The sequence below is a fragment of the Giraffa tippelskirchi genome, chromosome 5 (assembly GCF_054371585.1).
Source record: "Giraffa tippelskirchi isolate mGirTip1 chromosome 5, T2T-mGirTip1v1.2.pri, whole genome shotgun sequence".
In the NCBI taxonomy this organism is placed as follows: Eukaryota; Metazoa; Chordata; class Mammalia; order Artiodactyla; family Giraffidae; genus Giraffa; species Giraffa tippelskirchi.
In genome coordinates this window covers 4,714,757-4,741,083 of record NC_137279.1, presented here as the reverse complement: position 1 = coordinate 4,741,083, position 26,327 = coordinate 4,714,757, and positions in this window count along the sequence as shown.

The window sequence follows — 26,327 nt, the reverse complement described above, 5'->3', positions numbered from 1 at the left end:
CCACCTCGCAAGTATAGCCCCTGATAATTCATACGTCTGGGTGGATCCCGTGAATGTATTGTCAATAAGCTGTCTGCTTCAAACACAGGCGATCACAAGTTCTGCACTACGTAATGCATCTTCCCTGAGAACTTTCATCATCAGAGTTGTAAGACATAAGTGTCTCTCTCTCTCCTTGAAGAGATTGTTTAGGAGAAAAAAAATAAGTAATATGAGCTTTATGAGCGTTATTTCCATATGACATACACAACCACACTATCAAGTAGAACTTTTTGTTAATTCTGTCTTACGGCTGAAGCAACAGTGGCAGACACAGGGGTTATCTGCTTTCCTGAGGCCACACTGCCGTGAATGGGGGGCCTGGAACTAGGGCCGAGAGGTCTGACTCGGGGTGCTGTGCTCTTAGCTCGGGTACTGACTCTCTTGAAGGGATAATGCTGCAGCAGTGTGGGGAGCCAGGGGCAGGGGGGGGAAGGTAGGTGAGCACGCTGCTCAGAACATAATAAAAACATAGAGAAAACTTTGGTGATTTGGATCATATAAATTTAATGAATCAATGGTTTTCTTTCCTCTTGAACTTTTGAAACAAAAAGTTTATGAAATGAAAAATTAAATGAAATACATTCTTTTGAAAGAAGAGAGAAGAGTCGCCCTTGGTTCCATACTGTACTTTTTTTCATGAGAGTGGTGCCTCCCTCTCCTACCAGGGACTGTGCAGTGTCCTACAATTCCATTTCCTTCTAGATGAGGACATGTGACATGGAGAGTCTCAGAGCAGAGTTCAGGAAGGGACATTCCCTTCCTCTTCTGTGCACAGACACTCCCCTTTACTCAGAGCTGCGATGAATTTACCGTTACACGCTGCCAGTTGTTTTCCTATCTGTTCCATAGTTTTACAAAACTGGTTATGGTGCATAACATACATTGAATTTAATAATTCAAGAAGAAGTATTGTTTTCTGCATTTGATGTATTAAGACAGAATTTTAATGTGAAAGTGAAAGTCACTCAGTCGTGTCCAACTCTTTGTGACCAGGCCAGAATACTGGAGCAGGTAGCCTTTCCCTTCTCTAGGGATCTTCCCAACACGGGGATCGAACCCAGGTCTCCCGCATTGCAGGCAGATTCTTTACCAGCTGAGCCAAAAGGGAACCCCAAGAATGCTAGAGTGGGTAGCCTATCCCTTCTCTAGTGGATCTTCCTGATCCAGGAATCCAACTGGGGTTGCCTGCATTGCAGGCAGAATCTTTACCAACTGAGCTATCAGGAAGTTTTCTGCTTTTGATGTATTAAGAGAGAATTTTAATAGTTTTATTTATTTATTTATTGGCTGTGCTGGTCTTTGTTGCTGTGCAGGCTTTTTCTCTAGTTGCGGTTAGTGGGAAGTGAAGTGAAGTGAAAGTCGCTCAGTAGTGTCCAACTCTTTGCGACCCCATGGGTATAGTCCATGGAATTCTCCAGGCCAGAATACTGGAGTGAGTAAGCCTTTCCCTTCTCTAGAGGATCTTCCAACCCAGGGATGAAACCCAGGTCTCCCTCATTGCAGGCGGATTCTTTACCAGCTGAGCCTCAAGGGAAGCCCAGTTGCCACGTGAAGGCTTCTCGTTGCGGTGGCTTCTTTTGTTGTGGAGCACAGGCTTTAGGGTGCTCCTGGGACCAGTAGTTGCACCTCGGGGGCTCTAGAGTGCAGGCTTAGTAGCTGTGGCACAAGGGCTTAGTTGCCCTGCGGCATGTGGGACCTTCCTGGACTGGGGATCGAATCCGTGTCTCTTGCATTGGCAGGCAGATTGTTTCCCGCTGAGCCACCAGGGAAACCCAAGAGAGAATTTTATTGGCGTGAGATCTTCCTATGGTCCACAGTGTCCATGTTCAGCTCAGTCGTGTCCGACACTGCGACCCCATGAACCGCAGCACGCCAGGCCTCCCTGTCCGTCACCAACTCCCGGAGTCCACCCAAACCCATGTCCATCGAGTCAATGATGCCATCCAGCCATCTCATCCTCTGTAGTCCCCTTCTCCTCAATCTTTCCCAGCATCAGGGTCTTTTCCAATGAGTCAGCTCTTCGCATCAGGTGGCCAAAGTATTGGAGTTTCAGCTTCAACATCAGTCCTTCCAATGAACACTCAGGACTGATCTCCTTTAGGATGGACTGGTTGGATCTCCTTGCAGTCCAAGGGACTCTCAAGAGCCTTCTCTTGAGAGAAGACTTTGTTGTAAATGTATTTATTTGTTGTGTTTACTAATATAACGTCATTCTTTTCTTATGGTTTTGCCGTAACAGTGAAATTTGAGGAAGGAATGTACTCAGTCATCTAGAACCAGGTCCTATTTGCTGATACTGTCAACACCCTTTATCAATCTTGTAGAGTTTTCTTCCCAACTTAATAAAAAGCAGTGACTCCTCCAGAGTTTTCCAGCAATGTGTTAGGTGTGTTTTCATATATTCCCTAGCCTTCTCTTTGTTCTCAGAAAAGTTCTACTGCACGGAGAACTCAAACCAGTGTACTTAGAATAATAACAGTATGGGACCAAAAAATAAGAAAAGAAATAGCAGTAGAAATGAGCTTGACTATCCAGAGCTGAAATGTTTTAGCTGAAGCCAAAAGCTTCTTGGTTCTACAGGGAAATGAAGGTAAGATTAGTTATCCCTAGCCTGGAGATGTGTGTTAGTCATTCAGTAGTGTCTGACTTTTTGTGACCCCACTGGGCTCCTCTGTCCATGGAATTCTCCAGGCAAGAATAACGGAGTTGGTAGCCATTCCCTTCTCCAGGGGATCTTCCCAACCCAGAAATCGAACCTAGGTCTGCTGCATTGCAGGCGGATTCTTTACTGTCTGGGCCACCAGAGAACAGGATGATTCAGTTGAGTTCAGTTCAGTCATTCAGTCATGGCTGACTCTTTGTGACCCCATGGACTGCAGCATGCCAGGCTTCCCTGTCCATCAGCAACTCCTGGAGCTTGCTCAAACTCATGTCCATTGAGTTGGTGATGCCATCCAACCATCTCATCCTCTGTCATCCTCTTCTCCTCCTGCCTTCAATCCTTCCCAGCATCTGGGCCTTTTCCAATGAGTTAGTTCTTCGAATCAGGTGGCCAAAGTATTGAAGTTTCCAGCTTCAGCATCAGTCCTTCCAATGAATATTCTGGACTGATTTCCTTTAGGATGGACTGGTTGGATCTCCTTGCAGTTCAACGGATTCTCAAGAGTCTTCTCCAACACCACAGTTCAAAAGCATCAATTCTTTGGCGCTCAGCTTTCTTTATGTTACAACTCTCACATCCATACATGACTACTGGAAAAACCAGAGCTTTGACTAGATGGACCTTGGTCGGCTAGGATGATTAATAATTATGTAAATGTTCACTATTCAATCATTTCTTCATTGACTCCTTTATTGAACAGGTATTTAATGTCTATACATTTGCTACTGCTCAGTTTATAGTTGTAAACAAGAAGACCACAAACCTTGCTACCGTGTTTATATTTTAATGCGGTGAGACAGACAAAAAACAAGTACAATATGTAATTTTAAGCTGGCAGTAGTGCTTTGGAGAAAAGCAAAAGATGGGCAACAGAGCAAGTGAGCCATGAAGCTATGTGGGTGAAAACCATTGTGGCAAAGAAAACAGCAGCTGTTAGTCCCGAGGGAGGAGTGGGTCCAGAGCTTTTGAGGTATCTCAAGGCGTGCAGTGTTGCTGGAGCAGATTAAGCAGGAAAAGAGCCAAGTAGAAGAGGTATCATGGGTTTGTTATCCAGACCTTGAATCCTACAAAGTAGCTGTTATTAAGACACCTAAGATCATGACAGCTCATGTGATATACTTAAAAGACAACTACAAAGTGATAACTGAGATTTAATCCCAGGTCTGTCAGGTTCCAAGAGTCATACCAACTAATGAAAGCCAAGAAGTAAACATTCAGGTATTTTGCAAGACAGTTATTAAACTGTTGGTGGCTTCAATGAGCAATGGTGGAAGTAACTGGCAGCAGAAAAATTGGCAAACACTACAAATCAGGGTTTTTTTTTTAATGAGTACTAGATAACTGAGTATCCATTTTGCCTTTAAAAGTTTTCCAAATTAAAAATGTTCACAGTTTCAACTGCTATCCACCCCCATGACTAATATCTGCAGAAACAAGACTTGCTCATATGTAACCTAGATTAACCTTCCTGTGGTCTTTTTGGTTCTTCACATAATTATCCTGATAATTGCCAAATGAATGATTCTTTTCTCTGAATCCACAATTCTTTGATTCTTAAAATTAGGTGAATTGGTGAGAGCAGACTGCTAATGAGGCTGGGTTTGTGGTCCGATCTGTATGACTCTGGTCTCCTTCCCACAGAGACCGAGTGGATACAAGTACTGGTCAGTCTGATCAGCTGGCCTCAAATTTGCTGCTTTGAACACAGAGAGAATAAACAGAAATAGCAGTTAGCAAATAAAGCAGTGCTATTGGAAAACCAGTTGTGAGTTAGCAGCAATAACTTTTTTATACGGGGAATTCATTATTCTGATTTCGTAACTGTCTATAATTTTAGTGATTCTTCCTTTTAATGTAAAGAACAAATATTTATATATTCAGCATCAATTTTTAAATAAGTAGAGTCAGGATGTTCAAATTTGGGCCCTGGCCAACGCTGGTTAATTGCACATCCGTAAATGCACCATTTACACTCTCTGATTTCTCATTTGTAGAATGAGGGGGGTGATTATATAATTACCATATTCCTGTGAGATCTACATTTTTTGATTCCATGATTATTCTAAGTAATGGAATCATAGGCTTGGATCAGTAGTGTTTTTATTTTTTTAATTATTATTTTTTATTGGAGTACAGTTGATTTACATTGTTGTTAGTTTCTGCTGTACAGCAATGGGAATCAGTTATACATATACATTATCCACTCTTCTTTAGATTCTATTCCCACATAGGTAATTACAGAGTATTGGATAAAATTCCCTGTGCTATATAGTATGTTCTTATTAGTTATCTATTTTGTATATGGTAGTATGTATATGTCAACCCCTACCCCCAATTTATCCCTCCCCTTCTTTCCTCCATTGGCAACCATAAGTTTTTTTCCTACATTTGTGACTCAATTTCTGTTTTATGTAAATAGGTTCATTTGTAGCTTTTAAGATTCCACCTATAAGCAATATCATTGATATTTGTCTTTCTCTGTCAGACTTACTTCACTCAATATGACAATCTCTAGGTCTATTCATGTTGCTGTAAATGGCATTGTTACACTTTTTGTTGTGGCTGAGTAATATTTCATTGTATGTATGTACCCCATGTTCTTTACCCATTCATCTGTCTATGGATATTTAGGCTGCTTCCAAGTCTTGGCTACTGTGAATAGTTCTAAAATGAACACTGAGGTTCATGTGTCCTTTTGAATCATAGTTTTCTCTGGATATATGCCGAGGAATGGGATTCCTGTATCATATGGTAACTCTGTTTTTAGTTTTTAAAGAAATCTCCATACTGTTCTTCATCATGGCTGTGCCTATTAGCATTCCCACTTACAGTGTAGGAGGGTTCTCTTCTCTCCACCTCTCTCCGGCATTTATTGTTTGTAGATTTTTTTGATGATGGCCATTTGATGTGAAGTGATACCTCATTGTAGTTTTGATTTGTGTGTTTTTAGTCACTCAGTCATGCCTGACTCTTTGTGATCCCATGGACAGCAGCCCACCAGGCTCTTCTGTCCATGGGGATTCTCCAGGCAAGAATACTGGAGTGATCGCCATGTCCTCCTCCAGGGGATCTTCCCAAACTGGGGATCGAACCAGGCCTCTCATGGAGTCAGTAAAGAATCTGCCTGCAGTGCGAAAGTTTTGACTTACATTTATACCAGTGAAGTTTTGATTTACATTTCTCTAATAATTAGTGATTTTGAGCATGTTTTAATGGGCCTGTTGGCCAACTATATGTCTTCTTCAGAGAAATGTCTATTCAGATATTCTGCCCACTTTTTGATTAGGCTGTTTGGAGGTTTTTGGGGTTTTTTTTTTTGATATGGAGCTACATAAACTGTGTATTTTGGGGATTAATCCTATGTCAATCACCTCATTTACAAATATTTTCTCCCATTCTATGAGTTGTTCCTTTTGTTGATGATTTCTTTTGCTGTGCAAAAGCTTTTAAGTTTCATTAGATCTCATTTGTTTATTTTTGTTTTTATTTTAATCACTCTTGGGGGTAGATCAAAAAAGATCTTATGATTTATGTCAGTATTCTGCCTATATTTTCCTCTAAGAATCTTTTTAGTATCCAGTCTTATATTTAGGGCTTTAATCCATTTTGAGTGTATTTTTGTGTATGGTGTTAGAGAATGTAGTAATTTCACTCTTTTACACGTAGCTGTCCAGTTTTCCCAGCACCACTTATTGAAGAGACCGTCTTTGCTTTGTTGTAGATCTGGTGACCATAGGTGTGTGGGTTTCTCCTTGGACTTTCTATCTTGTTTCATAGGATTTTCCACAGAATTTGAACAAAAAATTTTACAATTTGTATGGAAACACAAATTGGGGTCTTTGGAAAAGAGCTGGAGGAGTCAGGCTCCCTGATTTCAGACTATAATCGACAGTATGGTACTGGCACAAAAACAGAAATATATACCAAGTGTTTTTCAGTGGCCTCACCCTACGTGAGGCAGCTTTCATTAGACTATAGTGCAACAATCAAACTCAACGTCAGTTTACAACAACAGAAGTTTCTACTGTGTCGCCATCACGTCTTGGGGCAGGTTCACGGAAGCTCTGCTTCATGTGTTCTCATCTGGGCACAGGCCAGAAAGGGAGTCCCTTCTTAGAACTGGTGTTTTTACAGCAGAGGGAGGGAGTGGTGGTAGAACCACATCATGGCTTCAACACATACGTGACCTGTGTCACTCTGGGTCATATTTAATTCATCAAGCCAGGTCATGTGACTGAGCCTGATGTTACTGGACTCAGGATATATTAAAGCAGAGAATATTTAAAATAAATAGTCTGGTCTGTTTCACTTTTCCTTTGTTTCCAACTTGCAGAGGGAAATCTCTAAACAAATTTATTTAAATAACTATTGATGTTTCAATAGTTTCAAAGTAATTTAAATAAATTTGTTTAGAGATTTCCCTCTGCAAGTTGGAAACAAAGGAAAAGTGAAACAGACCAGACTATAGGTCCATGAATCAAGGCAAATTGGAAGTGGTCAAACAGGAGATGGCAAGAGTGAACGTCGACATTCTAGGAATCAGCGAACTTAGATGGACTGGAATGGGTGAATTTAACTCAGATGACCGTTATATCTACTACTGTGGGCAAGAATCCCTTAGAAGAAATGGAGCAGCCATCATGGTCAACAAAAGAGTCTGAAATGCAGTACTTGGATGCAATCTCAAAAACAATAGAATGATCTCTGTTCGTTTCCAAGGCAAACCATTCAATATCACAGTAATCCAAGTCTATGCCCCGACCAGTAACGCTGAAGAAGCTGAAGTTGAACGATTCTATGAAGACCTACAAGACCTTCTAGAACTAACACCCAAAAAAGATGCCCTTTTCATTATAGGGGACTGGAATGCAAAAGTAGGAAGTCAAGAAACACCTGGCATAACAGGCAAGTTTGGCCTTGGAGTACAGAATGAAGCAGGGCAAAGGCTAATAGAGTTTTGCCACGAGAACGCACTGGTAATAGCAAACACCCTATTCCAACAACACAAGAGAAGACTCTACAGGTGGACATCACCAGATGGTCAACACCGAAATCAGATTGATTATATTCTTTGCAGCCAAAGATGGAGAAGCTCTATACAGTCAGCAAAAACAAGACCGGGAGCAGACTGTGGCTTGGATCATGAACTGCTTATTGCCAAATTCAGACTTAAATTGAAGAAAGTAGGGAAAACCACTAGACCATTCAGGTATGACCTAGATCAAATCCCTTATGAGTATACAGTGGAAGTGACAAATAGATTTAAGGGACTAGACCTGATAGACAGAGTGCCTGATGAACTATGGACAGAGGTTCGTGACATTGTACAGGAGACAGGGATCAAGAAAATCCCCATGGAAAAGAAATGCAAAAAAGCAAAATGGCTGTCTGAGGAGGCCTTACAGATAGCTGCGAAGAGAAGAGAAGTGAAAAGCAAAGGAGAAAAGGAAAGATATTCCCATCTGAATGCAGAGTTCCAAAGAATAGCAAGGAGAGATAAGAAAGCCTTCCTCAGTGATCAGTGCAAAGAAATAGAGGAAAACAACAGATTGGGAAAGACTAGAGATCTCTTCAAGAAAATTAGAGATACCAAAGGAACATTTCATGCAAAGATGGGCTCGATAAAGGACAGAAATGGTATGGACCTAACAGAAGCAGAAGATATTAAGAAGAGGTGGCAAGAATACACAGAAGAACTGTACAAAAAAGATCTTCATGACCCAGATAATCACGATGGTGTGATCACTCACCTAGAGCCAGACATCCTGGAATGTGAAGTCAAGTGGGCCTTAGAAAGCATCACTACGAACAAAGCTAGTGGAGGTGATGGAATTCCAGTTGAGCTATTTCAAATCCTCAAAGATGATGCTGTGAAAGTGCTGCACTCGATATGCCAGCAAATTTGGAAAACTCAGCAGTGGCCACAGGACTGGAAGAGGTTAGTCTTCGTTCCAATCCCAAAGAAAGGCGATGCCAAAAATGCTCAAACTACCGCACAATTGTACTCATCTCACATGCTAGATGGAGAAGGCAATGGTAACCCACTCCAGTACTCTTAACCTGGAAAATCCCATGGATGGAGGAGCCTGGTAGGCTGCAGTCCATGGGGTCACACAGAGTAGGACACGACTGAAGCGACTTAGCAGCAGCAGAAGCACATGCTAGCAAAGTAATGCTCAAAATTCTCCAAGCTAGGCTTCAACAGTATGTGAACCGTGAACTTGCAGATGTTGAAGCTGGATTTAGAAAAGGCAGAGGAACTAGAGATCAAAATTCCAACATCTGCTGGATCATCAAGAAAACAAGAGAGTTCCAGAGAACCATCTACTTCTGCTCTATTGACTATGCCAAAGCCTTTGACTGTGTGGATCACAACAAACCGGAAAATTCTGAAAGCGATGGGAATACCAGACCACCTGACTTGCCTCCTGAGAAATCTGTATGCAGGTCAGGAAGCAACAGTTAGAACTGGACATGAAACAACAGACTGGTTCCAAGTCGGGAAAGGAGTACGTCAAAGCTGTATGTTGTCACCCTGTTTGTTTAACTTATACGCAGAGTACATCATGAGAAACGCTGGGATGGAAGAAACACAAGCTGGAATCAAGATTGCTGGGAGAAGTATCAATAACCTCAGATATGCAGATGACACCACCCTTATGGCAGAAAGCGAAGAACTAAAGAGCCTCTTGATGAAAGTGAAAGAGGAGAGTGAAAAAAACGGCTTAAAACTCAACATTCGGAAGACTAAGATCATGGCATCTGGTCCCATCACTTCATGGCAGATAGATGGGGAAACAGTGGAAGCAGTGATAGACTTTATCTGGGGGCGAGGCTCCAAAATCACTGCAGATGGTGACTGCAGCCATGTAATTAAAAGACACTCACTCCTTGAAAGAAAAGCTATGACCAACCTAGATGGCAAATTAAAAAGCAGAGACATTGCTTTGCCAACAAAGGTCCGTCTAGTCAAGGCTATGGTTTTTCCAGTAGTCATGTATGGATGTGAGAGTTGGACTATAAACAAAGCTGAGTACCAAAGCACTGATGCTTTTGAACTGTGGTGTTGGAGAAGGCTCTTGAGAATCCCTTGGACAGCAAGGAGATCCAATCAGTCCATCCTAAAGGAAATCAGTCCTGAATATTCATCGGAAGGACTGATGCTGAAGCTGAAACTCCAATACTTTGGCCACTTGATGCAAAGAACTGACTCATTTGAAAAGACCCTAATGCTGGGAAAGATTAAAGGCTGGAGGAGAAAGGGATGACAGAGGATGAGATGGTTGGATGGCATCACTGACCCAGTGGACATGAGTTTGAGTGAATTCCGGGAGTTGGTGATGGACAGGGAGGCCTGGCGTGCTGCCGTCCATGGGATTTCAAAGAGTTGGTCATGACTGAGCGACTGAACTGAACTGAACTGGTGCATGTACTGGGCTGATCACATCTCCCCTTGTTGACATAAGCTTCCCCCATTCTCCAGGACAGCTCTGTTCCATTAGCTCCCAGTTACTCATTAAGCAGTCTTCACAATGAGTATAAGTGCTCAGTCTGGTACACAGAATTCTCAGTTATCTTGCCTCTGATTTAGGTAAATTTCTTACTATTCATCATTTGCTGCTTTGCAAGACTAAAGATCGAATCTTCAGGCCTGTCTTACACAGACTCACAGTAAGCATGGAAAAATCTTACAATCATTGGATTTGTCTTTCAAAAGTGGATGAATCAAGTGTTCGTGATAATACTATAGTTGTTTTTAAAAGAGAACAAGGAAACCCACTGCTCGGTTGGAATATCTTTTCTTCCTTGATGGATTTTTGAAATGATCATTGCTGAAATTAGAGGTTCACCCAATGCTCTGTCACAATCCTCTCACTTCTAGTAAAAATTTAAACCTAGTCTGTCTTCGAAACCATGTTGTGCTGCAGGTCAGTGATTACCATGTCACTGAACAATTCCATGTAGTGGGAGTGAGGGATGGTGACAAGTTGTGATCTTGAGAGTTTGTGGCTGAAACAGGTCGGGTGCAGGCTACTGAAGTGTGAGATGGTCGTTAACCTGAGAAGGATGATTCTGATCATCACTACAGTCTCTCTGGTTGGGAAGTGACCTGGAAAGTAGTTGGGATAACTGCTTGGAGGGGGTGGAAAGGTGAGGCTCCACCTCATCCGAAGGCATGGTTTCTATGACAGCTGTGCAAGGAAATGACAGCTAAACTGCTTCTGATGATAAATGACCATGAGTTTGGGAGTCAGAGAATAAAAAAGGTAGAATTCTGAAAGAAATGGAGGATGGGGAGAGAAATTGGTCAACTTGGCAGAGGCCACGACCTCCAGAGAAAAAAGAGCCGGTGAAACGTTCCTCTCCGTGGGATGTGCAAAGGACTAGGATCAAGAATGTCAGAGTCTCAAGTTTAGCTCATCTGAGTTACTGCATTTCAAAGCCTCTGTCTCTCCAAGCTTTCTGTAAGATTTTATTACTTTCTAAGCTTGGGAGTACAATGGAGAATAACGGTGATAATAGTGGAATTGAGCTATGAATAGTATATTGTGACTTACATTTTCCTCTCTGCTGAGGCCAAAGTGATGGAAACAAGGATTGCTGATCACAAGCCACAAGTTTTGAGAAGCTGTGCATAAGTCAGGAGACAAAGCTCCTCCCATTTTCACCAGAGGAAAATACACCTGCTGATTAAATAATGAAAAGAATCATCTACATAGAATTAAAACTGTCTCAATATATCTTAACTTTGAGGAATTACTAATTTAATTTTGTTTGGTCCCTGAATTGGGGCTTCCCTGGTGGCTCAGAAAGTAAAGAATCTTTGCAGTGCAAGAAATCCAGGTTCAATCCCTGGGTTGGGATCCTCCCCTGGAGAATGGAATGGCAACCCAGTCCAGTATTCTTGCCCGGGAAATCCCACGGAGAGAGGAACCTGTCAGGCTACAGTCCATGGGGTTGCAAAGAGTCAGACATGAGACTGAGTGACTAACACTTTCACTTTCAGTCTCTGAATTAGAAAAGAATCTCTTTTTGATAAGTTTTCCTGTGCCTGTCTGATTTCCCTCGACTTCTTAGCTGGCACAATAAGGTCACAGTGTTTTGCTAGAATTAATCTTCAGTGTGATCACAGGTTCTTGGTACCTGAGGACCTCGGATGCTGCAAATGCCTTCTTAATGCATCACCCAACCCCGTGATTTTATAAATCACTCACACGGTTCTCATTTTTTTTGCATTATAATTTTATAAAATTTTTGCTTATGTCTGTAATTAAAAGCAAAACCATATGGTCATCACAAAAATTAATATTTAACTATTTCACAGGTTCATTTTTTCTCTGATTCATGGGTAAAAGAAAAACTGGAATTCTATTTTCTACTTTATCGACTAATGGGCATTTACAAATAAAAGTTCATAAATATCAGAGAATTCTCAAATTAAACTTAGGTTGATAGATTCATTTATTGTGCAATATTTATATGCTTTTGTAATTCTAAGAATTCACATTGTATCACATATTCAGAGGTCACCAGACAGGTGAAATAAATTTCTGTATCAAAGAATAAATAGGAATTAAAAAGAAAGGCAGAACTTGATAATAAAGAGGCTGAATTTGGTAAACCCTAAGTTGGGAAGATTTAACAAAGGTCGTCCCAGTTCTTTGAACTGTAGAGTAACTTTGACCTACTGTCCAGTATTCTTGCCTGGAGAATCCCATGGGCAGAGGAGCCTGCTGGGCTACAGTCCATGGGGTCGCAAAGAGTCAGACACGACTGAAGTGACTTAGCATGCACGCGCACACACAACCAACCCAATATCTTCTTCAGATAGCTTGCTGTGGTATCTGACATTTCTCCTCATTGTTTATTGCTTTTGTTAATTTAGAATCTCCAGAGGGTTTATTTGTGAAAAGATAATGCACTCATCAACATAGATTTACTTTGTTTCTTAGAGACTTGAAGCAGCAAGACTTAAAGCAGATCACCTGTGGAGAGCTTGGGAAAGATTTTGACTATCATGACCCCTATAGTGGGGACCCCGAATGACCCCAGTGCAGCATGAGGTTACTGACTTTCCACAGTGAGGAAGAGAGATGCTAAAGAAAGACGCTGGAGGCAGCAACAAGGCAAAATTCACTTATACTCAATTTATCTGCGTTGTCTGGAAATTCTATTTTTACTCTACTCATGAAGGAGAAAGAAATACAAATGATCCACCAGGAATTGCCTTCCTTCTTAGTTACGCAAACTTGGGTAAAACAAACAGAGGGGCAGATTAATAGGTACAAACTTCCAGCTACAAATAAGCCATGGGGATGTAATATACAACATGAGGAGAATATAGTCAATAATGTTGTAATAACTTTGTATGGAGACAGATGGTAACTAGATTTATTATGGTGATCATTTCATAATGTATGAAAATATTGAATCACAATGTTGTTGTACAACTAAATCTAAAAGTCAGTTAAACTTCAGTAGAAATAAAGTGCAAAATCCAGAAATTTATTACATTTAAAGATTATGTTGCACTTAAAGGTTATAGTCTTAATTTTTGTAAGAATCTCCATACTGTTTTCCATAGTGGCTGTACCAATTTACAATCTCACCAACAGTGTAGGAGGGTTCCCTTTTCTCCACATGCTCTTCAGTACTTGTTATTTCTTACCCTTTTGATACAGCCATTGTGATGGGTGTGAGGTGGTATTTCATTGTGGTTTTGATTTGCATTTCCCTGATGATTAGTGTTGCTGAGCATCTTTTCCCGTGCCTGTTGGCCACTGTATGTCTTCTTTGGAAGAGTGTCTATTAGGTCCTCTGCTCATTTTTAAATTGGGTGGTTTGTTTTTCTGATGTTGAATTGGGTGAGTTCTTTGTATATTTTGGATATTAACCCCTTTTCAGATATATGACCATATGAGCCAGCTATTCCAGTTCTGGGTACTTATTTGAAGAATAATAAAACACTGATTCAAAAAAGTATGTGCACCACTGTGTTCACCACAGCATTATTTACAATAGCCAAGATATGGAGACAACCCAAGTGCCTAGTGATGAATGGATGAATGTATAAAGAAGATGTGAGATATGTGTATATGTATATATATATATATATATATACATATATACATACATATACATATATACACACACACATATTCACAATGGAGTATTCAGTTCAGTTCAGTCGCTCAGTCATGTCCGACTCTTCATGACCCCATGAACCCCAGCACGCCAGGCCTCCCTGTCCATCACCAACTCCTGGAGTTTACCCAAACTCATGTCCATTGAGTCAGTGATGCCATCCAACCATCTCATCCTCTGTCGTCCCCTTCTCCTCCTACCCTCAATCTTTCCCAGCATCAGGGTCTTTTCAAATGAGTCAGTTCTTTGCATCAGGTGGCCAAAGTATTGGAGTTTCAGCTTCAACATCAGTCCTTCCAATGAATATTCAGGACTGATTTCCTTTAGGATGGACTGGTTGGATCTCCTTGCAGTCCAAGGGATTCTCAAGAGTCTTCTCCAACACCACAGCTCAAAAGCATCAGTGCTTCGGCACTCAGCTTTCTTTATAGTCCAACTCTCACATCCATACATGACTACTGGAAAAACCATAGCCTTGACTAAACGGACCTTTGTTGACAAACTAATGTCTCTGCTTTTTAATATGCTATCTAGGTTGGTCATAACTTTCCTTCCAAGGAGTGAGTGTCTTTTAATTTCATGGCTGCAGTCACCATCTGCAGTGATTTTGGAGCCCAAATAAATAAAGTCAGCCACTGTTTCCACTGTTTCCCCATCTATTTGCCATGAACTGATGGGACCAGACGCCATGATCTTAATTTTCTGAATGTTGAGCTTTAAGCCAACTTTTTCACTCTCCTCTTTCACTTTCATCAAGAGGCTCTCTAGTTCTTCTTCACTTTCTGCCATAAGGGTGGTGTCATCCGCATATCTGAGGTTATTGATATTTCTCCCGGCAATCTTGATTCCAGCTTGTGTTTCTTCCAGCCCAGTGTTTCTCATGATGTACTCTGCATATAAGTTAAATAAGCAGGGTGACAATATACAGCCTTGACGGACTCCTTTTCCTATTTGGAACCAGTCTGTTGTTCCATGTCCAGTTCTAACTTGCTTCCTGACCTGCATACAGGTTTCTCAAGAGGCAGGTAAGGTGGTCTGGTATTCCCATCTCTTTCAGAATTTTCCACAGTTTTTTGTGATCCACAGAGTCTAAGGCTTTGGCATAGTCAATAAAGCAGAAGTAGATATTTTTCTGCAACTCTCTTGCTTTTTCAATGGTCCATCAGATGTTGGCAATTTGATCTCTGGTTCCTCTGTCTTTTCTAAAACCAGCTTGAACATCTGGAAGTTCACGGTTCACATATTGCTGAAGCCTAGCTTGGAGAATTTTGAACATTACTTTGCTAGCGTATGAGATGAGTGCAATTGTGCAGTAGTTTGAGCATTCTTTGGCACTGCCTTTCTTTGGGATTGGAATGAAAACTGACCTTTTCCAGTCCTGTGGCCACTGCTGAGTTTTCCAAATTTGCTGGCATATTGAGTGCAGCACTTTTATAACATCATCTTTTAGGATTTGAAATAGCTCAATTGGAATTCCATCACCTCCACTAGCTTTGCTTGTAATGATGCTTCCTAAGGTCCACTTGACTTTGCATTCCAGGATGTTTGGCTCTAGGTGAGTGATCACACCATCGTGATTATCTGGGTCGTGAAGATCTTTTTTGTATAGTTCTTCTGTGTATTCTTGCCACCTCTTAATATCTTCTGCTTCTGTTAGGTCCCTACCATTTCTGTCCTTTATTGAGCCCATCTTTTCATGAAATGTTCCCTTGGTATCTCTAATTTTCTTGAAGAGATCTCTAGTCTTTCCCATTCTATTGTTTTCCTCTATTTCTTTGCATTGATCGCTGAGGAAGGCTTTCTTATCTCTCCTTGCTATTCTTTGGAACTTTGCATTCAAATGGGTATACCTTTCCTTTTCTCCTTTGCTTTTCGCTTCTCTTCACAGCTATTTGTAAGGCCTCCTCAGACAGCCATTTTGCTTTTTTCATTTCTTTTTCTTGGGGATGGTCTTGATCCCTGTCTCCTGTACAATGTCACGAACCTCCATCCATAGTTCGTCAGGCACTCTATCAGATCTAGTCCCTTAAATCTATTTCTCACTTCACTGTATAATCCATAAAAAGAGATGCAATCTTGTGACAACATGGATGGACCCCCAACAGTATTATTCTAAGTGAAATAAGTCTTATGGAGAAAGTCAAATACCATATGATTTCCCACATATGATGAATAAATAAGTTAACAAATCACATAGATAAAAGAGCAGTGGTTACCAGAGAGGAAGAGGGATGGAGGGAGGGAAAAATGGGTAAAGGAGGTCAACTGTGCAGTGATGGATGGAAACAACTTTTCTTGATGAGTATACTGTGGTGGTGCTAGTGGTAAAGAACTCACCTGCCAATGCAGGAAATATGAGATGCTGGTTTGATCCCTGTGTTGGGAAGATCAACTAGAGGAGGGCATGACAACCCACTCCAGTATTCTTGCCTGGAGAATCCCATGGACAGAGGAGCCTGGTGGGCTACAGTCCATGGGGTTGCTAAGAGTCAAACACGACTGAAGTGACTTAGCACACATGCATGCATACTGTGGTGTATATAGAAGCCAAAAATATAATGTTCACATGAAATTTATATAGTGTTGTAAACCAAAACTGCATCAATATAAATACATATTTTAATTAAAAAATAAATAAAAGTCATATTCTGAAGGGCACTCCCACTTCTGAGCAAGATGGAATAACAAGGACAGAATTACCCTTTTGTCTAAAGCAATTAAAAACTTGACAAAATATATGAAACAAGGGTTTTTAAGACATGGACCATCAGGTAACAAAGGACAGTCATCCCTAAGTAATGAGAAACAAACAAGATGAGCCCTCCAATTTCTTGAGCTTATGACTTTGAGAGAATTTCCAGGAAACAGCATTGGGTGGGGATACCCAAGCTGAGCCCAGTGAATCACTGAACTGAGAGGCAAATTGAATGTTTGATGAGACTCTGCCAGAAAGAATTCTCAGTACAAAGTTCCTGAGAAGAGATTGCTGCCCAGAGACAGAGGACCAGAGACTTGCAGAGGCTTCCTCTTGCACATTCATCTGAGTTCTAATCCACTCATGCATGTGAAGAAACTACTTAAGACCCAGGAAAGAATATGACCTGAAATGATGGAAGATAATAGCACCCAGCACTCAACCAAGGACTATTGCGACCTGCCAGACTAGATAACCTCATGATTGATGGGGCATGAAGTAAACAGAAGGATCTTGCCTCAGCAGTGGTAAATAATTAGCTCTGGATTCAGTCTACTCTTGTTCTGCACACAAAATCTTAAAAGCGAACTGGAAAGGATTAAACCATTTCCAAATAACTGCATCCCAGGACAAAGTTCAAAAATATTTATAGGAGGACAAAAATAATCAGCACCTACCAGGGTAAAGTTCACAAATAAAAGAAGCATGCAAAGAAACAGGAAAGTAAGAGCCCAATCAATCAAAAATAATCATAAACTGACACAGATGACACAGATCTGAGCAGATAAGGATAGTAAAATGGTTATTACTAGAGTATTTCAGATGTTCAAAAAGTTAAGTAGAAATATGGGAAGTATAAGAAAAGATTTAAGTCAAACTTAGATTAAAACAAGAACGTATGAGATACCATGGGTGGGATTAGTGGCAAATTAGACATTGCAGGAAAAATTAGTGATGTGGCCATAGAAGCTCCAAAATTAAACACAGAGAAAGAGGATTTAAAAAGAAAACAAAGCAAAACAAGCAAAAGCACACCAAAACAGAGCATCAGTGAGCTGTGCTGCAACATCAAGAGATCTAGATGAGAGGCACGGGCATCAGCTGGCTGGTTGGCATCCTTAAGATGAGAGAGACATGAGCAGCTGGCTGGTAGGCATCCTTAAGATGAGAGAGACATGAGCATCAGCTGGCTGGTAGGCATCCTTAAGATGAGAGAGACATGAGCATCAGCTGGCTGGTTGGCATCCTTAAGATGAGAGAGACATGAGCATCAGCTGGCTGGTAGGCATCTGTAAGATGAGAGAGACATAAGCATCAGCTGGCTGGTAGGCATCCTTACAATGGCCCACAACGATCCCCCCAACAGTGCTCATTCTTGGGACATCCCTTCTTCTTGAGCATGGACTGAACCTATTTCCTAAGGAATAAAATAACACAAAAGCAATGGGATGTCGCTTTGAGATTATATTACAAAGAACTGTGGCTTCTACCTTGGGTGCTTATAAAGGGAGAAACTGACTATTAAAAGGGTCTTCAAATATTGTTGTTCAGCAAAACTTATGTAATACTCTGCATGCCTACTGGCCATCAACATGCCTCACTGTTCCATGTCTAAACACCCAAACTAAAAACTACATGTGTGCTCTGTGCTCAGTCACTCAGTCGTGTCTGACTCTTTGTGACTCCGTGGACTGTAGCCCACCAGAATCCTCTGTCCGTGGAATTTTTCAGGCAGGAATACTGGAGCAATTTGCCATTTCCTACTCCAGGGTATCTTCCCAACCCAGGGATTGAATCTGCATCTCTTGCATATCCTGCATTGGCAGGCATTCTTTACCACCGTACCACCAGGGAAGCCTCCATACTACACACTACACTTCATCTTAGCCAACAGGCTAATAGAATGAAATTATTCCTCCTTTAAAGAAAACACCAGAACACTCTTCATTCATATTCTCATCATTCATAGCATCTTCCAATTCCAGGATCTTTGAATGAGGTGGTTATCTATTGTTGCACAACAAATCAACTCCAAGACAACAGACATCTATTCATTTATACTTTCTTTGTGTCAGGAATCTAGACAAGCTTAGCTTTTATAGGAAGAACAATTTCTTTCTTTAAGGTGAGAGTATGTTTCTTTGTTTTTTTAAGTTTAGACCTGGAACAGTGATTCATGATGATGGCCAGTAGGCGTGCATAGTATTCATGAGTTTAGCTGAAGGCTCTTCCGCTCTACTCTGCTTCACTATGCTTTAGATTAATTTCTTGCACACAAACTATAGTTAAATTTTGTGTTCACATTTAATTTGAAACCTTCTATCATCCAAGTGGTGGTTTGTTTTCATTTATATGTACTGTAGTTATTATTATATTTGGGTTTGTTTATGTCATCTTATTTTGTGCTTTCTGTTTACCATGTTTTCTCACAGTCTCATTTCTTTCCCCCTCCATTTATGCACTGTTTTTGGGTTGATGCAGTTTTATTTATTCCTCCCTCATCCCCACCTTCTGATTTGACAATATTATTTTGCTTCTATTCTTTTAGTGTTGTCCTCACAATTTAAAAAGCACTATCTTATTTTTTTAAAGGCTGAAATGAACATTAATCATCTCTTTATATATATATATATATATATATGGCATTCTCACAGGATATTGAAAACTGGAAACTTCTGTAAGTTTGCATTTAGTAGGACCTAAGTAAAAGCAATAATTTCAGGAACCAGAATGACTTACTATCATAAACCTTAACTAATAATATTTAAATATCCATGAAAAATAATTTATTTCTTAAACAATATACTCTTTAAAAACATTTGAAAAGGATATTCATAATGAAAAAATTGAAATATGTAAGAGGGTAGAGATATGTGTCTTTTCTTTCCATTTTAATGATTGAGTTTTACTTTCCTTATCACTGTGGACTAACAAGACATTTTCTAAGCAGTTTATTCTAACTTGTAATTACATTGAGTGTGCATGCTAAGTCACTTCAGTCACGTCCGACTCTTTGCGACCCTATGGACTTTAGCCCTCCAGGCTCCTCTGTCCATGGGGATTCTTCAGGCAAGAATAGTGGAGTGGGTTGCCATTCCCTTCTCCAGGAGTTCAAACCGGTGTCTTTTACATCTCCTGCATTGGCTGTTGGGTTCTTTACCACTAGCACCACCTGGGAAGCCTTGTAATTACATTAGGGAATTTAATATCTTGATATTTCCCTAATTTTCTAATATTTTTGGCTATATATATTTTCAAATTAATGTCCTTGATTATTGTAAATATCTCATTCAAAATAGCCTCAAATCACATGATAAAATTTCATTCAGTTGACTTTTATATCAATTCAGTCATCAAAAATTTATGACATTGTTGGATATTCATGCTGTAATCTTTCTATAGTAAGAGCAGAATTAGAGATTTAATATCTATTTATATTGGTCTTTTCTGTTCCCAGAGTTTTTGGTTAGCATGCCTAGTGCTAACTAGAGCACATTTCCAGACAACTTGCCTTCATTCATTTAACTTTTATATTACATATATGTATGTATAATACATAATATTGTATCTACATACATGTTTTATTACATACTAGTCTTTCCTACCTGTCTTCTCCCAGGACATTTGTTTGAGATCCAGAGCTAAGATTGTTTTACTGGAATATTTGGGCAGGGGGAGTAATTTTTTCCTAAATTGTATGAGTGATATACTCTGAATTCTTGCAAAACCACAAACCTCTTTCAACCTACAGGCAGGGTGTAAGAATGTTGATTTCATTCCTTTTCTCAGTGTCTGAGGATGCTGTTTTGGCCTCCAGTGAGTCCAAGGCCTGAGTGAAGATGGCCCTGGATGGTGTCACTTGGGTTCTGAATGTCTGACTCTCACAGGACTGAAGGAGGAAGCCAAGGAAATGCGTTAAGTCCCATGAGAAAGGCAAGGACAAGGATCAGACACAAAGCAGGGACGAGTGAGAGCAGCTTGGGAAAGCCAGAGGCAAGAGTAACTGAACCTGGGGTCAAGGGAGCACGGGGGAGTATCTTGTTATAGGACAGAAATGTCAGAGAACACAGAATGTTTGAGCTAAATCACGAGACCAGGTACTCCAGGACTTTCAGTCTCACTGAGTTTGTGCTTCATCATGTTAATTGCTGTCCATTGTGTGAAAAGTGGAAGTAGTTGCTCAGTTGTGTCTGACTCTTTGTGACTCCATGGATTATACATGGAATTCTCCAAGCCATTCCCTTCTCCAGGGTATCTTCCTGACCCAGGACTCGAACCTGGGTATCCAACATTGCAGGTGGACTCTTTACCGTCTGACCACCAGGGAAGACTGTAGTCCTTTGTTCTTTACAATGGCTCAGTTCCAAGCCTGCATTATCTTGGCCCTGCAACATGTAATAGCTGCTCTGTATTTCAGCAGCTTTGTCTTAGTCACCCTCCCTTCTTCCATTCCCAGGATTAAGATTTGTTAATGGAAATATCTGTTAGGTAGATCAAGATTGTGAGTTAGATTTTCTGTTAACTGGAACATACGTCTGAGGTCTAACCTTATTTCTGCTTGAGTCTGGATGTACCTAGGATGTCCTAATAATTACTGTGTTTCATAAAGACAAAGCCACTTACTGTGAAGTATGGCATTGCACGGCTGGAAGGGAGTTTCTTTTGTTTCTGCTGCTGGCTCTAAGAAAGATGGCATCTAAACTCTTGAGATTTTTCGTTTTCTTCTCAGATAAGATATAGTCCTTCATTTATATATGGAAGAATGAGGCTTTAAGAGTATGAACACCTGAATGGGGAATCTGAGTTCTAGAACTGCTTAAACTATAACATACAAATTTCTTTATCTTCTTGGATTGTTTGTCCACATGCTAAATGGTGGCATGAATAACATCCATAGCTATAGTAACAAGACACATTTTTTAAAAAAAATATGTTTAATTGGAGGACAATTGCTTTACAATGTTGTGTTGGTTTCTGCTGTACAACAACAGGAATCAGCCAGAAGTATACGTATATCCCTTCCCTCTAGAACCTTCCTCCCACCCGCCCCCCCACCCCCCCTTAGGTCATCGCAGAGCACCCGGTTGAGCTCCCTGTGTTACACAGCAGCTTCCCACTAGCTGTCTGTTTTAAACATGAGAGTGTATATATGTCAAGGCTACTCGCTCAGTTTGTCTCACCTCTCTCCTTCCCCTGCTGTGTTCACAATTCTGTTCTCGATGACAAGGCACGCTTTTCATAGAAGGTAATTGCAGCAGAGTTTGAGCCAGACTGCTGGGGCTAAACCTTGCCTCTACCCCTCACCAGGTGTTTAGTTGAGAAAATTACCTTTCTAAGCCTCAGTTTCCTCATCTGAGAATAACAATGATACTTATATTAAATTGTTTACTGTGTTTATGAAGTTTAATGGCATCATAAGAGGGAATGATTTAGGATGGTGCCAAAAAATGTCTGGTGCATAGCAATCAGTAAATTTTAGTTTCTGCTTTTGTTATCCAATGAGATCACCAAGTTTCTTTTATATTTTATTCTGTCAAAGCTGCCTTGCCACAGATTCTGAAGTCTCCAGGTAAGAGGAAAAGATAGATCTCAGGGAATAAGCAAAGTGGCTTAATTTTGAGGCTTCACTTATCTGACCTTAAAGCACTGGGTTTCAGGACCAATTTCTCCCAATAACCAAGTCTCTCCCTTGACTGACTTTCCTTCTTTGCTCTCCATTCCTAACAGGAGAATTTGGTTCTGTCTGAGGTGGTCTCCTCAGTGTCTAGATTTTCTAATCCTGTCACATCAATTTTCTCCACGATTGGGTCACTGAATCCTGTGGTTTGATTCTCTACTCTGAACACTGGGGCACCTAAAACCTCACTGATTACTTCCCATGATCTCAGTTCTGTCCTCTGTTTGGACCTTGTCCAACAGTCTCAATATTCAAACTGTACTTATCTCCCTTCAAACAGTTTCTTTAATGTTGCTCATACAGTCCCAACCGTCCCTTTCCAGACTAAGAGAATACCGGGTGTGATATGAGTTAGGGTCTGCAAGATCTGAGGAATCATCCAGTGTGTTGAGTAACAGAGGAGTCAGTGATGACGCCCGGGATCCTGGTTTGGTCAGCTGTGGGGCCAGTACTTCTACCAGCTTTCTGGCCAAGCTGTGGCCGTGGCAGGAGGAAAAGCGTTGGATGGGGAGTGCAGGGGTTAGTAATGACAAGTGGAGTCTCGTGTTTGTGAAGTTGAGTCAGAATGGAGCTGTTGACTGGAAAATAAGACTCATAATCCTCAGGCTGAGGAAAGAGAGCTACCAGATAGTATAGCAGATAATACAACAAGACTTCTTCTTATACTTGGAGAAGGAAATGGCAACCCACTCCAGTACTCATGCCTGGAGAATTCCATGGACAGGGGAGCGTGGTAGGCTACAGTCCATGGGGTCGCAAAGAGTCGGACACGACTGAGCAACCTCACTCTTCTTATGCTACAACTGAGAAAGTGTGAAATTGGCTAAGGGTGTGAATAAATAGAGCAGAGGCTCAGAAAGATCCATATGGAGATGGAGAACAGTACATGACAGAAGTGGCCTTGCCAACACTGGGAATAGAATAAACTGTATTTAAATGGAATTTTCCAATTATTTATTCATATGGAAAACTTAGATTTGATTTGTGTCTCATTCATACACAAAAACCAATTCCAAATAAATAATTAAATTTGAAATGCAATATTTTTAGCTCTTAAAAAAAAGCAAAAGAATATTTTCTTACCTCAATGTAGGAATACATTTTTAAAGACTAAAAGCTATAATTTTGAAGTAAATTAAGGATTAAATTCAACTACATCAAATTAAAAACTATAATTATCAAAAATACAACAAAACACATGAAAAACAATCAGCAAACCAGAAGAAACTTGCAGGTTATGTAGTCAACCAAAAATTATTATATAAAGCACTTCTATAAATCAATAAGAAAATGACAGTCAACCCAATAATAAACTGGGTAAGACATGTGAAGAGTTGTTTGACAGAAGAGGCACCACCGATGGCAACAACATAAGAAAATCCAATCAATCCCAGTATACTCAGGGGAATGCAAGCGGAGTTCACAAAAATTACCGTTTTGCTTCCAGATGGGCAAAAATTAGTAAATTTTACAAAGACAATCAGGTGGGGTGGTGAGGCAACACAAGGACAACTCTTGCATATTACTAAGAGAAGTGTAAGTTTTCACAGGAACCCTGGAAAGCAGTGTGACATTATTTTACAAATTTGACCACAAATATTCTGTAAGTCCTAGTAATTCCACTCCTACATGCTAGAGGAAAAATATTCAATGTATATATGCAATAGGAAATCTGTACCAAAATGTTCACATAGTGGTGTTCCTCACAGTAAAAACCTGGGGAAAGAAATCTGCCTTGACAAGACAGTGAATAAATAAACTCTGATACATTTATGCAACAGATTATTAGAGAATATTGAAAATGAATGAACAACTGCTAACGCAACTACATGCATGAATCTTAAAAATCTAATATTGAATGAAAGGAGCAAGACTCCATAGACTACAACCATGATCTAGTTGTTGTTCAGTCGCCCAGTCAGGTCCGACTCTCTGTGACCCTATGGACTGTAGCACGCCAGGCTTCCCTGTCCTTTACCATCTCCCAGAGCTTGCTCAAACTCATGTCTTTTGAGTCGGTGATACCATCCAACCATCTCATCCTCTGTTGTTCCCTTCTCCTCCTGCCTTCAATCTTTCCCAGCATCAGGGTCTTTTCTAATGAGTCAGCTCTTCACATCAGATGGCCAAAGTATTAGAGCTTCAGCTTCAGTATCAGTCCTTTCAATGAATATTCATGGTTGACTGGTTTAGGATTGACTGGTTTGATCTCCTTGATGTCCAAAGGGCTCTCAGGAGCTCCAGCCCCACAGTTCAAAAGCATCTTTGGCACTCAGCATTATCAGTCTTAACTGCACCTGAATACTTTACAGTCTTCTTGAACTGAACATTCAAACACCTGCAATCCTTGTGATAATTCCTCTCCACCCAAATTGTAATGTTTATATTTTAAAGAATGTATCTAATGCAGGTGATGAATTATTCATTTTGGAAACTGATTTTGGGAATCTAATTAAAAAACCAAACTAAACAACTGAGTGATCCTCCAGCATTTTCAGACTCAGTTCTGGGAATATCTTTGTTACTGAATTTTAGGGAGTGAAACCTAAGAGGATCAGAGGCAAACAAGAGTGCAGGGGTCGGTCTCAATAGCAGTGAAGAGTGTCTGACAATGAGCAGCCATGGGGAGCATGAGCAGAGAAACCTCACTGACTCAGGGAGCAAACGAGATGGGCACCCAGAAGGTCAAGTTTCAGAGCAGGCCTCTGGCCCTGAGTCTCTGGACAGTGCTAAGCAAGGAGATGCACGGGCTGGTGTAAAATTCAAGATGTAGGAGAACAGGTAGTTCCCAGGTGCCTGAGGGAAATTAAATGGTCAAAGAAGGGAAGTTGTGAAAATATTCCAACCAACAATCAGGAGAAACTAGGAGAAAACACAGGAACACAGGGACTATCACGAATGGGAATTATAGTGGTAACTGGGCAGAGATTTCCTCGTCTGAGATTTTGGGTTTTTCTAAACCCTAGGGGAGAGCTTATCCCACAGTGGCCAGTGCAGCCTGGCCAGGAAATTGAAAGTACTGTCCTGAGGGATGGAGGCGAAGAGGCTGGCACAGGCGGTGGGTGGTGGGTTAGGTTTGGGTGGGTGCTGTGTGGAGCAGTGAGACAGTCGGAAGAGACCCGGCCAGGGGCAGGATTTGGGCACAGAAGTCTCCGGGGCCAAGGATCAAAGAGGAAAGAGAAATCGCTCCGTTGCTGAAAATGCATTTGCAGCAGAAGGCAAATGGCACAGAAAACAATGACGTGAACACCCAAAATCAAGCACAGGGAGGGCTCGCTCTGGGCTTCCTTGTCATCCAGTCATTTTCACTCCTGATGAAAGCTCACAGGGCCCTTTTCTAAAGCAGCGCAGACAGAAACAGCCCCTACAACCAAGCAGAATGTTCTGTATTCCACTCACATCACCGTGTCAGTTGTGCCCTTAGCAGGATGCTGAAAAAGAAGCTTGATTTGTGTAGCTGGACAATTCCCCCAGTCGTAACTGTGAAAATAATTCTTAGGTGTAAAATGAAAGTCCATTCACTTTTTTTTCCTCCGTTTGAATTTCTTTTGAATGCATGTGCTACCTGGAGGCCAGTACAACATTTATTAAGCATGTTTTATTTGCCTTGCACTTTACCGACAATATTTTACACAAGTTTTCAGAGGACTTAGTAAGTGCTTGTAGAGCTGGGAGATAGTGAAAGCTTTAGAGCCACCATCAGGATTGCCAGGTTCAAGTTTCAGACCTTTTTCTAAAGTGGCAGAAACCTGCAGCAGATGATTTCCCCAGTTACCAATTTTCACAAGTGTGAATGAGGATAATAAAATCTGCTTTACAAGATGGACAGGATTAAGGGGCTTTACATGGGCAACTCAGTTAGTTTAATGGATATTTGTTAACAAAATAACATGTGCCAAACAGCATGCAAGTCCTGGGGATGCAAAGGAAAAGATGCCATGGTTTCTACCACTGCAGTCCTGAGTCTAAAAGAAGAGAGAGAAATGCAGATAAATAACATTAATGTCAGGAACTAAAAAGGCAGAGATAAGCCTGCCCAGACCACAGTTGGTACTCAATAAATGCTGATATTTTGGTTAATTATTTTAAAATTTGAAAACAGTGAG